This window comes from Furipterus horrens, unplaced genomic scaffold, assembly GCF_987537825.1.
Source record: "Furipterus horrens unplaced genomic scaffold, mFurHor1.1.pri manual_scaffold_1, whole genome shotgun sequence".
Classification (NCBI taxonomy): Eukaryota; Metazoa; Chordata; class Mammalia; order Chiroptera; family Furipteridae; genus Furipterus; species Furipterus horrens.
In genome coordinates, this window is record NW_028327171.1 from 70,113,198 (window position 1) to 70,126,761 (window position 13,564).

A 13,564-nucleotide genomic window follows, 5' to 3' on the forward strand; every position below is an offset into this window, starting at 1 on the left:
AGCAAAGAAATTCCAGAGAACTCCCTTGTTCCTTCACCCGTGTAAGGACACAGGGAGAAGATGGTCCTTGATGAAGCAGAAATCAGACCCTCAACAGACATCAAAGCTACTAACATCTTGATCTTGGACTTCCTAGTGCCCAAAACTGTGTGAAACACATTCTTTCTCTCTCTCTCTTTTTTTTTTTTTTTTTTGAAAAGAAACAGAATTTATTAAGAAATTATATGCTGAATTATCCTATAGTCTGTAAGTTGGAATCTTTCATTTCCACAGCACAAGACAACAACGAGGAACTTCTGGAAAACACTTGTGATGCTCAGGGATGGAGAGTTCTTTGTCACAGGAAATGGGGTGAAGGGGTGTCCACGCTGATGTAAACATTTGGATCCAAAGACAAGACAATCCATTATGCACTGGCATAAAACCTATCCATGGGATCTCCCACCCCAACTGAAGTATTGGGTAACAACTGGGTCATTTCAGTTCAGTAAAGCAGAGAATACTGAATTTAATCAAACTGACAATCCTATAACTCTTGAATCACATCTGAAATAGTTACATTCTTTATTAATAAAAATGATGCTTATAGATGGCAGAAATATAACCTTTTCAAGTATTTTATCCTTATGATCTGAAGTTCTTTAAACTATAAATTAAAAATAAATTACAAAAACTAGCATATGATGTATATTCTTACATAACATTGTTGGAAATAAGCTTTCAACATAGAATTGCAATATCATGTAACTTTATATATAATCAATGATAAAACATGCTAATCATAAAAATAGCTTTTACAAATATACATTTGTATATAGTGTCTCCCTTAATATCATAATATCCTTCACATTTTAAGACTTTTTAAGACAAAAAATCTCCAAACATAAGTAGCAAAGGGAAATACAAATTTACAATCTAAACATAAAAACCTGACAATTATACAGCTTAGAACATAGAAGAAATAAAATTTCTAAGATCGAATAATACTGTCCTTGTTATTTATTTGGGTATTTGTATAAATTAAACCAAAGAGGCTGCTATCCAGTAAGGAACCTCCTTTCATATTTCTGGGACTGTCAGAGTTTCTCTTTTCTGTTTTCATCATTCATTAATTCAGATCAGTTTATCTGTAGAAACAGCTCATGACCCTCATCTTCATCTAAGTCCTCCTCTATCACATCAGTCATCTCTTTTCCATTTGTGTCTGGACTTCCTTCAGCAGGCTCCTCTGTAGAGTGATCTGCTTTCACTGGCACACATTCATCTTGGATCAGCTCTATACTTTCTTTCAATTGCTTCTTCTGAGCTTCTGTATCTGCCTTCTGCTGCTTCTCTATCTTCTCCAGGTGCCCTAACAAGGAGTTAATTTTAGTTTTGATCTGCGATAATTCTTTCTTGATTGTCTGTAGCACATCTGATTTCAATTTAGAGCCTGGTGAAGAGGACCCACTGGTGGTAGATTTTAGATCTTGATCCTCCTTTCATGGAAAAGACTCCTTTTCCCTGGCTGGTCATTGTGACAGCCACCCTGGGGCGCTTCAGTGGGATGACTGCACAGAGAGGTAGAAGCACATGGCCATGGTAGTCAAATAGCCAATTGTAGAAATCCTCTCTGTAGTAATCATAGTCAAAGACGTAACCACCTGGGCTCAAGCAGAGGGAGGGCAGCGAGGATTAGAGATGCTTGGGGAGAACCTGGGGCGGTGGCTTTGAGGAGAGAACTGAGGGAGCAGCGGATCGAGTCCCACTGCCAACCCATTCCCCATACTGCAGGCAAACCATTCCCCTCCAAGTGGAATCAGCCTCTGTGTGAAACACATTTCTGTTGTTCATAGCCTACCCAGGCAATGGTATTCTATTATAGTAGCATGAATGGACTAAGACAGGAAGTATTCCAATATTTTTGAAAAGTATTTCTAAATCATCAATATAAATGCTAGAATCTGATAGGGAATAGAATTAACAACCCAGAACAGAAAAACAGGAAGGAGCAGAACAAAATGACCCCAAGAACAAAAAGAAAAGCGGTTACGGAACACTGAGAATGGACACATTCCAGAAACAGAAAGGATACAGGGCAGGGGGTGAATCGGGTGGTGAAACCCCCAGCCAATAAGGGAACAACTCACTAGAATATAGAAAATAACCAATAGAAACTTACACAACATACACTTCTCCCTACTGCGGTTTGTTGCTTTAAAAACCAGTATCCAAACCCTTTTCTGGTGGGAATTGGTCCTGATCTGACTAATTCCCTCTCTTGCTGAGAGTCTCCCCAATAAATTAATTGTTTCTCTATAAGCACACTGCCTTCTCCTGATTTCTTGGAGACTCCGGACTCACATAATGAACTTATTCAATAATTTTTTTTTAAATACAAATTTTCTTTGTGTAATATGTTGTGTCTGACACTGAAGACAACAAAAGAAAAACATATTCTTTCCTTCACGGATTTCTAAACTTCCTGATAAACCAAATAAGTCTGTAAATATCATTAAAGAGGGCATAAAGTAGGAACAAATGAAGGCAAGGAAAAGTTTGAATCTTGTCCCAGCAAGCCTTTTGATTCTGAGTTGGAATGCCAACACTGTGAAGTGGGTCTCTTTTAAAATCCATTGACAGTAAATACTTTAGTCCCAAGTACAGAGCAATTAAATGGGAGGGATTTCATTATTAGATCCCAGTGCAATTTTCACAATTTTTGTGTTGGTAAGAATAGCCCTTGTTCATAACTAAAAACACCCCTTTATTATAAGAAATAATTACTTCTCTAGCGACATAGATTGCTGATATCAGATACTCCCCTTTACCTTCTCCTTTGACCAGTTAATGTGTCTCTTGTTACTTTCCACAGTTGCCATTTTCATGTAAATGGCTTTATAAACGTTCTGCTATTGTACTTTAAAACCTTTATTTCTGAATTCCTTTGTTTCTCCAAATCATTTACAGTTAACTATCTGAGAGCTTTTATCAAAGGAAAACTCTTTCACTGAGCTATCCCAAGAATTTAAAGCCCTTTATCCACAATTATTTTATAAAGCACTTGTGCTACTTTTATTGTTATAATGCATACTGTTATGACTTCTAAATTATGTTAATAGGGACACGCTGGAAAGTTGAACACTCACAAAACACACTGTTGTTCCACCTGAAGCAACCCCTGAATTTTCTCATCACAATAAATTCAATCATGTTACTTCAGTTCTTGCAGATTTACACTCACTTGCTATCAGTCAGTACATTGACTTTAAAATTTGGCTCAGAGTTTTTCATTACCTCTGTGGAACTTCCCTGCCACTCCTATCAGAACTGGCCTCCACTTATATATGCCCTCAGTTCTTACTTTCTAATAATAAATCTCAAATTCATGAACCCCCTTGGCAGGTCTCTCATCCATGGGCAACAGAGCATTCACCTGTTATGTCCCTGAGCTGTGGAATTCCCTGAACTGAACACTCTTCCCTAAATCCTCTGAGCTTTATAATTCCCTTTAGGAGTCTCAGTTATTAAAATTTGCTTTTACTATTTGATCTGCCACTGACACATCTTGTAGGCTTGGCTGTCATTACACACACACACACACACACATACACACATACAAACATATATATGGAGAAAGATAGTATTTTTATTTTCTTCACCATTTGTGAAAAAGACTGAAATTTTCTCTGCTTCTTTGTTGGTACTTCCTATTTTTCTCATTCTTTCCCTTTTCCCTTTCATCATTAGGAAAACAATCACCCAGTAGGATTTATCCACTAACCAGGGTTTAGATTTCATTTGTTATGGGATTATAAATATATTGGACACACTATCATTAATTACTGTGCCCCCTGGGGATGGGTAAGGAGTGTTCAGGAGACGACATGGACTTAGGAGAAAAACAGCTCAGTCCTTATAGCCACCCTCCTTAACTAACCCCCTCCCACATAGCACCTTTTTTTTGTTTTTATTTTAATTAATAAATATTTTGACTTAATTCCACTCTTTTGTCTGAAGAAAACAGAAATATATTTAGTGATACTAAAGCCCCTGTGACTTTTGTATTATTATGCTGGTACAAACAATAACATCAAACTCTGGGGCATAGATAGTTCTATTTCAAAGTAGTCTGTTCCCAGGGTCTGCCAATATGAAAAAAAAACCAAAAACAGTTGTTTATTTTTTTGCATTCTTCTTGACACGTAGTCAACATTCTGCACACAGTAGGTGTTTCCACAATGTGAACGTTGGATTAATTATTTTTATCTTGGTTTTTTAATACTTATTTCCATTCCTCTTTGAAAAGGATCTGGCTTTTTCAATACTTGTTAGAATACACAGTTTTTCTGACACCCTTGTCTCTCTTCTACAGCTGTTGATCAGCCTATTGATTAGGACCCAGAGGTTAGCTGACAGCCCTGAAAGGGCATTATACTCTGGTACAATTTCCCTGTAAGTGCTTAATGTTTTTTAAAGGGCTCATTCAATTAGATGGCACAAGCTATTACCCACAAGTGCCCACCACAGAAAATTACAAGCTCATATCTGAGAGATACAGAGAAAGGAAGGCAAAGAATAACTTAATAGGACATTGTCTGTATGTTTGGTAAATCCTGCGGAGTTTAGGGCTTAAGGTTAATATCAGAGTGCCAGGCTGTAAAATTTAAACAGCAGGTAGATTTCAATAGCACAGAATATGAGAAGGAACACAGTACAGCTTGATATATTATTCTGTTATTTGAAATGGCTACTGTGTAAAATTCAGCGTTTCTTCTGACACATTTTGAAGATGATTTAGGCCATTGAAAATAATGATAAAGTTAAAGCTTTTTTTAAGGTTAGGGTAACATTACTAAAGTAGGTGACCTGATTGAAGTTCACTAACTTGTAGAGTTTTGATAGTTCTGATGTATTTACAGATAGAAAAATAAAACTCTCTCTCTCTGTCTCTCGCTCTCTCTCTCTTTTGGGGGAAGATAGATGAAATAAACCTTGTAAGGTATAAGACAGCATATGAATGTTATTAGTTATTTTATTGTAGGAAGACATTGGACTTCACACAAGAAGAGCTTCTGCTAGCTATTGGATGTCCTTTCCCTGCAAAAACACGCGGCTGGTGAAAGGAGGGCTGGTTTTAGGCACTATTCACCCCCAGTGCCTAATGCCTTGGTGCGGTGCACAAATGTACAACAGTACCTGACCATTTGAAAATGTTCTTACAATGAATATGAAAACATGAGCAGACTAGAGAATTAGTTTAAACATCTATATTGAGCAGCTTTTTAGTTTGTAAGTATGTTGCAAACTTTTACTTACCTAACAGTGGCTTATATTTGGAGCAAAACTGGTAAATGGCCAGCATTGTGCTGCTGCAGTCTCAATTAATTTTCATACTAATCTTACGATGTAGGCAATTTTATTTTCTCTTTTATAATAAGAAAATTCAAAATGAGCCATTAGTTATAGTGTTGGAGAAAGGATTGGAATCCTGATAATGACTGTAGATAGCTTACTGTGCTATAAAGTACCATCCTGAAGCATATTATAGTGTTTTATTTTTCAAATAATGGTATATTGTTTTTAAAAACACTTGGAATCAATAAACACAAAGAAAAAAATTAAAATCACCCATAATCTCATTACAAAGAAAACCACTGTAAATATTGGGAGGATATATTTGCCAGGATGTTTGTATTGGGTGATTTTTATGTTACTTGTAACCAACTTTTTCAATTAACAAGTTTTAAACTTAAATGACACATTTATGACATAAGCCATTATATGCATATATGTATCTTCTATGTACCATACTTTCCCCCAAAATCTCATATTGTTAATAGCATTTGCAATTTTATTTCTTTGTTGTCATTTAAACACTTCATGAACATCTTTATCACTAAATGTTTAAAGTCATGCTTAGAATCAAACTTATTTCCCTAATAGTTTAAAATTTTTTAAAAACTTGCTAAATTGCCCTGTAGAAAGTTATACCAATTTAGACTCATTAGCAATATGTAATGGTATTCATTTATCTAGACACGAATCAACAGTGTCATTTTAATCCAGGAAAAAGTTGCCAGATTAATAAGACAAAAGTAGTATTTTAATGATATTTTAATTTTACTTCTTCTATAAGTAACTTAGAACATTATTTAATGTTTATTGGTCTTTTATATTTTGGTAAGCAGACTACCAACATTTTGCCCATTTATCCAGGTATTTTCTATCATATAATATCATCTCATATTCAATAATGTCATAACTTTTTCATGTATATTAAACCTATCTTCCCCATTTCATCATTTGTCTTTAATTTTGGTTGAGATCGTTTTACCATGTGTAAATTTTTATATTTTATGGTTTTATATCTCAATCCATCTTTTTTATGGTTTATAGAGTTTTGACTTTCATGCTTAGAAGGCATTGCTACAAAAAGATTAGCTATTCACCCTTTTTCTAAGGCTCTATGGTTTTATTACTATATTTTAAATATAAGTCCATGTAAAAATTATTTTGCATGGCACAAAGCAGATATTTAAATTTTTCTGCCAAATTATGAATTACTATATTTTTTGCAGTATAAGAGGCACCTGACCATAAGACGCACCTAGGTTTAGAGGAGGAAAACAAGAAGAAAAAAAATGTGAACCAAATGCTGTACTAAAATATTTAATAAAATGTAACAGAATGACATTTCAACCATGTAAAGTGAACAGCAGTCAACAGCGGTATTAAGAACCATCATTGCCGTGGCTGCTGTGGCTCAGTGTATTGAGCGTTGGCCTGCGAACCAAGTATCACCGGTTTGATTCCCAGTCAGGGCACATGACTAGGTTGTACATCAGGTCCCTATTTGGGGGCGCATGAGAGGCAACCACATAGTAATGTTTCTCTCCCTCTCTTTCTCCTTTCCCCTCTCTCTAAAAATAAATAAATAAAATTGTTAAAAAAATTTTTTTTTAAAAAAAGGACCATCGTCACTGTCATTAACAAATGAGGAGAGACTTTAAGGTTCAAGTACTCTTGTAGTTTTCTGGGAACCATAAGAGCTCATCACCACTAGTGTCAGAATTTATGAAGCTCAGTTGCTCACAGTCACTGATACCACTTTCTTCACTATCTTCATACTGACCAGACACCCTGAGATTCAGCAGTAAAGTGGGACATTTAAGCATCCCCAGGGGTTTTGCGTGGGCCCACCGCTTCCTCTTCTAACAGCTGTTGCCACCACTGACAGGTCAGGTAATACACATCACAGTCCAGGTAATACACATCACGGTCTGTGACGCACAGACATTTCCCCCCCACTTTGGGGGGGAAAAAAGTGCATCTTATACAGTGAAAAATATGGTAATTGACCCACATTGTTCACTGATTATTGCCCACTAATTGGAGACACAGCTTCTATCAATTATATAATATAAACATAATTATATATTTTTTTAATTTTATTTTTTGGTTTTTCAATTACAGTTGTCCCATTTTTCCCCCATTGCCTCCCCCACCCAACCCACCCCTTCTCCAGAAATCATATCCCTGCCCGTTGTCCGTGCCCATGAGTCATTTTTATGCGTTCCTTGACTAAACCCTTCCCTTACTTATTCCCTTCTCTCCCTTCCCCCTCCCCCTCATTGACTGCTATTCTGCTCCTTGTCCTATTTTGTTTGTTTGTTTATGTTGTTCTTTAGTTTCCTGTATTAGGTGATATCATATGGTATTTTTCTTTCTTTGCCTGTCTTATTTCACTAAGCATAATTCTCTCTAGTTCCATCTATGTTGTTGCAAATGGCAGGAGTTCCTTCTTTCTCTCTGCTGCATAGTATTCCATTGTGTAAATGTACCCCAGTGTTTTTTATCCACTCGTCTACAGATAAACACTTAGATTGTTTCCAGCACTTAGCTATTGTAAAAAGTGCTGCTATGAACATAGGGGTGCATAAGTTCTTTTGAATTAGGGTTTTAGGACTTTTCGGGTATAATCCTAGCAGTGGAATCGCTCTGTACACCAACAATAAAATATCAGAGACAGGGACAAAAAAAAAATACCATTTACTATAGCAACAAGAAAAATAAAGTACCTAGGAATAAACTTAACCAAAGAGATAAAAGACCTGTACTCTGAAAATTACGTAATATTGAAGAAAGAAATTAAGGAAGATACAAATAAATGGAAGCAAATACCATGTTCTTGAATGGGAAGAATCAACATCATCAAAATGGCCATACTACCCAAAGCAATTTACAGATTCAATGCAATCCCTATTAAAATACCAATGACATATTTCACAGACCTAGAACAAATCCTCCAAAAATTCATATGGAACCAAAAAAGACCCCGAATAGCCCAAGCAATCTTGAGACAGAAGAACACAGCTGGAGGAATCACAATACCAGACATCAAACAATACTACAAAGCCACTGTGATCAAAACAGTCTGGTACTGGCATAAGAATAGGCATATAGATCAGTGGAACAGAATAGAGAGCCCAGAAATAAATCCAGGAACATACAGTCAACTAATATTTGATAAAGAAGGAAGGAACATAAAACGAAGTGAGAAGAGCCTCTTCAACAAATGGTGCTGGGAGAACTGGACAGGGACGTACAAAAAAATGAAACTAGACCACCAACTAACACCACACACGAGAATAAACTCAAGATGGATCAAAGACTTAAATGTAAGCCGTGACACCATAAAAGTCCTAGAGGAAAACATAGGCAGGAAAATTTCAGATATTCCGTGTAACAATATTTTCACGGATATATCTCTTACGGCAAGAGAAATAAAGGAAAAAATAAACAAATGGGACTACATCAAATTAAAGAGTTTCTGCTCAGCAAAAGAAAACATCAGCAAGATGAAAAGGAAACCAACCATATGGGAAAACATATTTGCCAATGATATCTCAGACAGGGGACTGATCTCCAAAATCTATAAATAACCTATACGACTCAACATCAAGAAAACAGACAACCCAATTAAAAAATGGGCAAAGGAACTGAACAAACACTTCTTCGAAGAGGACATACAGAAGGTCCATAGACACATGAAAAATGCTCAACATCACTAGCCATCAGAGAAATGTAAATAAAAACCACAATGAGATGCCACTTTACACCAGTCAGAAAGGCCATCATCAACAAATCAAATAAACATAATTATATTTTAATATTAAATATAAATATTATTCTATAACTGCTGTTATGCATATTTGGGTCTGATTCTGATTTGTCTGGCCTTTCACTTTGATCAGCTCTATAAATAATTTGTACTGATTACCAGAAAAGCTACTTCATATTCATTCTTTTAAAAAATGTTCTTGGATACCTTGTTTATTTGGAATAACTTAGAAGTTATTCATTAAAACCTTTAAAAACATGAAACATATTGAAAATAAGAACCTCACTTACTTATATCCAATTTGTAGAATCTGAAAGGTGGCTTTAATATTGGGATTTTTTAATAAGTATTTAATTAAAATTTAAAAATTCAAAACAAATGATAGCCAGGACTATTATTTGGATAATCATATGAAAAGTACTTTTTAAAAAAGTACTTAAGAGGATTGCATAATGTAAAAATTATTCTCGGGAGATGGTGTGGCATTATCTATGAAATGATATGAAATACCTGAAAGGTTTTACTAAAGTCATTGTGCTATTACTGCCTCTAATAACAGGCAGATTAGTGGCAGCACTGAATTTAAAAAACTAGACAAAGATAATCAAACTCATCTTGAGAAAATTAATTGACCAAGGGACTCAATGTTTTGAGCCCTTTTTAAAGTTGTAAGTTTTAATCAAAATCCTCTAACTTTTTTTTTTTAATACAGGATGGAGCAAAAGTAGGTTTACTGTAAACCTACTTTTTCCTCACCCTGTATATATTATAAAACTTTCCTACAGAAGCATCTAGTCAAGTGATTGACTTGACAACACCAGACTGCAAACAGCTTCCTGAGAGTTTCACTGTGTGTAACGAAGTATACTCTCATGCTTGGGATCTTCTAAAAAATGCAACTTCATAATAAAATGGCATTTGTTCATTAGAAATAATTAGCTTGTCCTATTATCCGTTTCAGTAGTGGGAAAGATATTAGAAAGTGTTACCAAGGTGAGGCACCGGGCTATCAGAGTTGTTCCAGGAAAAAGACAAGCAGAGAGAATGCTCGCCTTTCAAAGGTTCACCTATTTTGCAGCCACTTTAGAAATATAACACTTACTACCCCCCGAAAATTTTTCCCACCAGCTAAGGTTGTGAGACAGACAGATTGGCCAACCAGTTTAGATTTCACAGGACAAGTCTGGAGTAAATAAACCATTCTATTTAGCTTTGAAAATAAAATCTATTGGAAATGACAAAGTGGTTGATGAATAGTGATTACTTTGAAGTGTGCTGCTGAAATTGGCCTTGCTAGAGTACTTTTTAAAAAGTACATTCTTCCTTTTTGTTGTTAGAATAGAGAAGATTGTTCAATTTTCCCAACCGTTTGATTTCTTTTTCCCTGTGTTGCGGAGCTGGAATTTCCACACTCATGTGAGTCACAGCAAGGAAGAAAAAGTCCACTTGTCCCCAAGAAAAATGTTACATTCTTTAATTTTTTTCCTGATGAAAGGAAACTATGGTTCTATTACTGATTTAGGAAACTGCCATTCAAAAATGTGGCAAATTTATGCCAGTAGAAGATTTAGATCTTAGTTTCCTACCCTAAGGAGAGATTTACATTTTGCTGATCACTTCAAGGATGACAGTACCAATTCACCAAGACTCACGTAACTACCCAACTATATTTCTTTTCTTCAAGGACAGAATGATGATATTCAAAGTAGCAATAATATTTTTAAAAATATATGTGATATTGCTATATGCCAAGCCCCCTTCTAAAAACATTACAGTAGTCCCTCACTATATCGTGGTTCACTTATCACAGCCTACTGTATCACGAGATTTTAAAAAATACTATATTTAATTATTTATTAAGGATTTTTCACTGTATTGCGGATTTTGCGGTACTGTATATGTATGTTGTTAAAGTTATGTAGGTTTAAGAGTGTAGACTAAATGTAAGGTTCCTACTTCGCAGGGGGTTCTGGAACATAATACCTGCAGTAAGTGAGGGAATACTGTTTATGTACTAACACATTTAATTCCCATAGAACCTAATAGGGTAAATATTATTTTATTCCCATTTTACAGACAAAGAAACCAAAAGAAAGTTAAGCAGCTTGCCCAAGGTTACAAGGACAGTAAAAAGGGAAAAAGGTATAGAATTCTCACATTTACTAGAATATAGGATATTATTTCTCGATATGGACCAGAGAAGGCTTCTAAAATTTCTTTCTCAGCTGCCTCAATAATGTCTTACAGAGGGCATATATTACTATACTTACACAAAATACCCCCCCAAAAGTAAATATATATAGAGAGAAATTTGTCAAGATGGAAAATAAATGAGTTGTAACCCAGGGCTGGTGGTAGAATAGGGACTAACTGTAAACAGGCACAAGGTTTCTTTCTAAGCTGACACACATTTTTCCAAAATTAGATTGTCATGATGGTTGTACAACTTTGTGATTATACAAAAATTCATTGACCTATACACTTAAATACACATGAACTGTACCTTAACAAGTACACTTTAGGGTATGTATGTTGTTAGGGTGCTCCAGAATTCACAAAGAGAAAAAAGTACAGAGAACAAAGTTTTTTATTTTTATTTTCCCAAGAGAAGGAAAGGGCTAGGTGTGGAGAAATGCACCAGCCTGAGAGGTTAGGGTTTTGGGTTCTGATCGTTAATGGGGTGGTTGTAGAGCAGGATGTTTCAGTTGAACTGCAATTTGTTAATATGTTATCTTTGGGTGCAGGGTCTGGACCAGGAACCAGGTCATCCAGTCAGGTCTTGTGATCTGGGAGCCCCTGTGCCTTCAGGGCACTTCCAGTAAATTTTGGTCCTGAAGATAAAGGTTCAGTGTCAGTCATGCTTTATGGTGTCCATCTTGCTCTGGCAAAGAGGGCCTGAAAAAGAGGCTTATGTTCTATTATATGTTACGTCTCAATAAAGTCTTTTTATTATTTTATTTTACTTTTAATGTTATTTATTTATTTTTAGAGAGGAGGAGAAAGGGACGGAGAAAAAGAGGGAGAGAAACATCACCGTGTGATGGCCTCTCACGTGTCTCCGATTGGGGACCTGGTCTGCAATCCAGGCATGTGCCTTGACTGGGAATTGAACCAGTAACCCTTTGGTTCACAGTAGGCACTCAATCCACTGAGCCACACTATCCAGAGCTCAATAAATGTTTTTTTTTTTTTAATGCTAAATTAGCACATTTTATCGCAACAACTCTACAAGAGAAGGTAGCACAGCCATTTACCCCAATCATGATGGTGATGTTCTTGAAAAGTGTCATCATAGATGAAATCAAAGTGGGTTAGCTTTATAGTTAATTGAAGTAAGGAGAGTTACAGGGAAGAAAGTATGACTCAGACCCAAGGATGCCCTTATTACTAATTTACATTCTCTGAATTAATTAAACAATTGGGAATCATGTCACAAAGATAAAGTGCGATGCTGTTTGTGTAAAAGAGAATGCCAGTACCATTTTATACAGCCTCTTTTAAGAAGCAGTAATAATGGATACATTATCACTCACTATTTCCTAGAAATATTCTTTTTCTACTCTCTACATAAAATTTGTAGCTGTGTCCTGTGTTGCTTTAGATAATAAGCAAATCAAAAGGTATCTCTTCTGTGTTGTGGTCCTTCTTTTAAATCTTTTAGCTCAAGTGCCCAGTTAATGAGTCATAATTCTAGAAGTTTAAGAACAAAGATACTTAAACAAAATGACCATAACATTAAAGTATAGTCATATGACCAATAAAATGATTTAAAAGTAAATATAACAATCCTTTCTTAACATATTTCTTTATGTTGCATCATAGTATTGAAAGTTTCCTTTTTAGGATTTTGAGTCCTAGCATCACAATGTCAAGGATGTGAAGTTCCCTTAGTCTTCTTCATCTTATTTTTCCAGATGATCCACTTTCTTGCTCCTCTGATGTATTGCATACAACAGTACTTCCTTCATTATCAGTAATTTGCTTCTTAGAGAACTTAAATCAATGTTATCTCTTCTAGGAAGATTTTTATTTTAATCTCTGGTTAATTTAATCATCTTGTACTGGAGAGAGAAAGCCACGGCAATGTGCCTGCCCAGAAAATTTAATATGATGTAATTTTTAATATATTTTGTCAACTTCTGTTTCCCATCGGCATGTTCTTCAGTGATCCCCTTACCCTCAATTAGGTTCATATCTAAGACATCTAGGTAGATGACAAATTATCTTATGTTAATGTTATTTTATCAGGATTTTTACAACCTGCTTCAGTAAATCATTCTAGGGTTAAAATTTTATACTCATCTTACAACTAAATTAGTCATGCCTGAAGGAATTTTAAAGAAGATACTCTGGGAGTTTTAAAAGACTGAAGTACTGGAGGTAAAGAACATGACAGATCTTCTAATTCAAATCACTAATATTTATGGTACGGACATAGAGGCAAGAAAGTAGAACTTCATC

At 35.4% G+C, this 13,564-nt stretch overlaps 1 pseudogene; it reads right to left on the reverse strand.

The window, feature by feature from the left end:
• Window positions 1-1,118: 1,118 nt before the first annotated feature.
• The window catches only part of LOC150021275 (RNA-binding Raly-like protein), a 93,589-nt pseudogene continuing 81,143 nt past the window's right edge, over window positions 1,119-13,564 (reverse strand).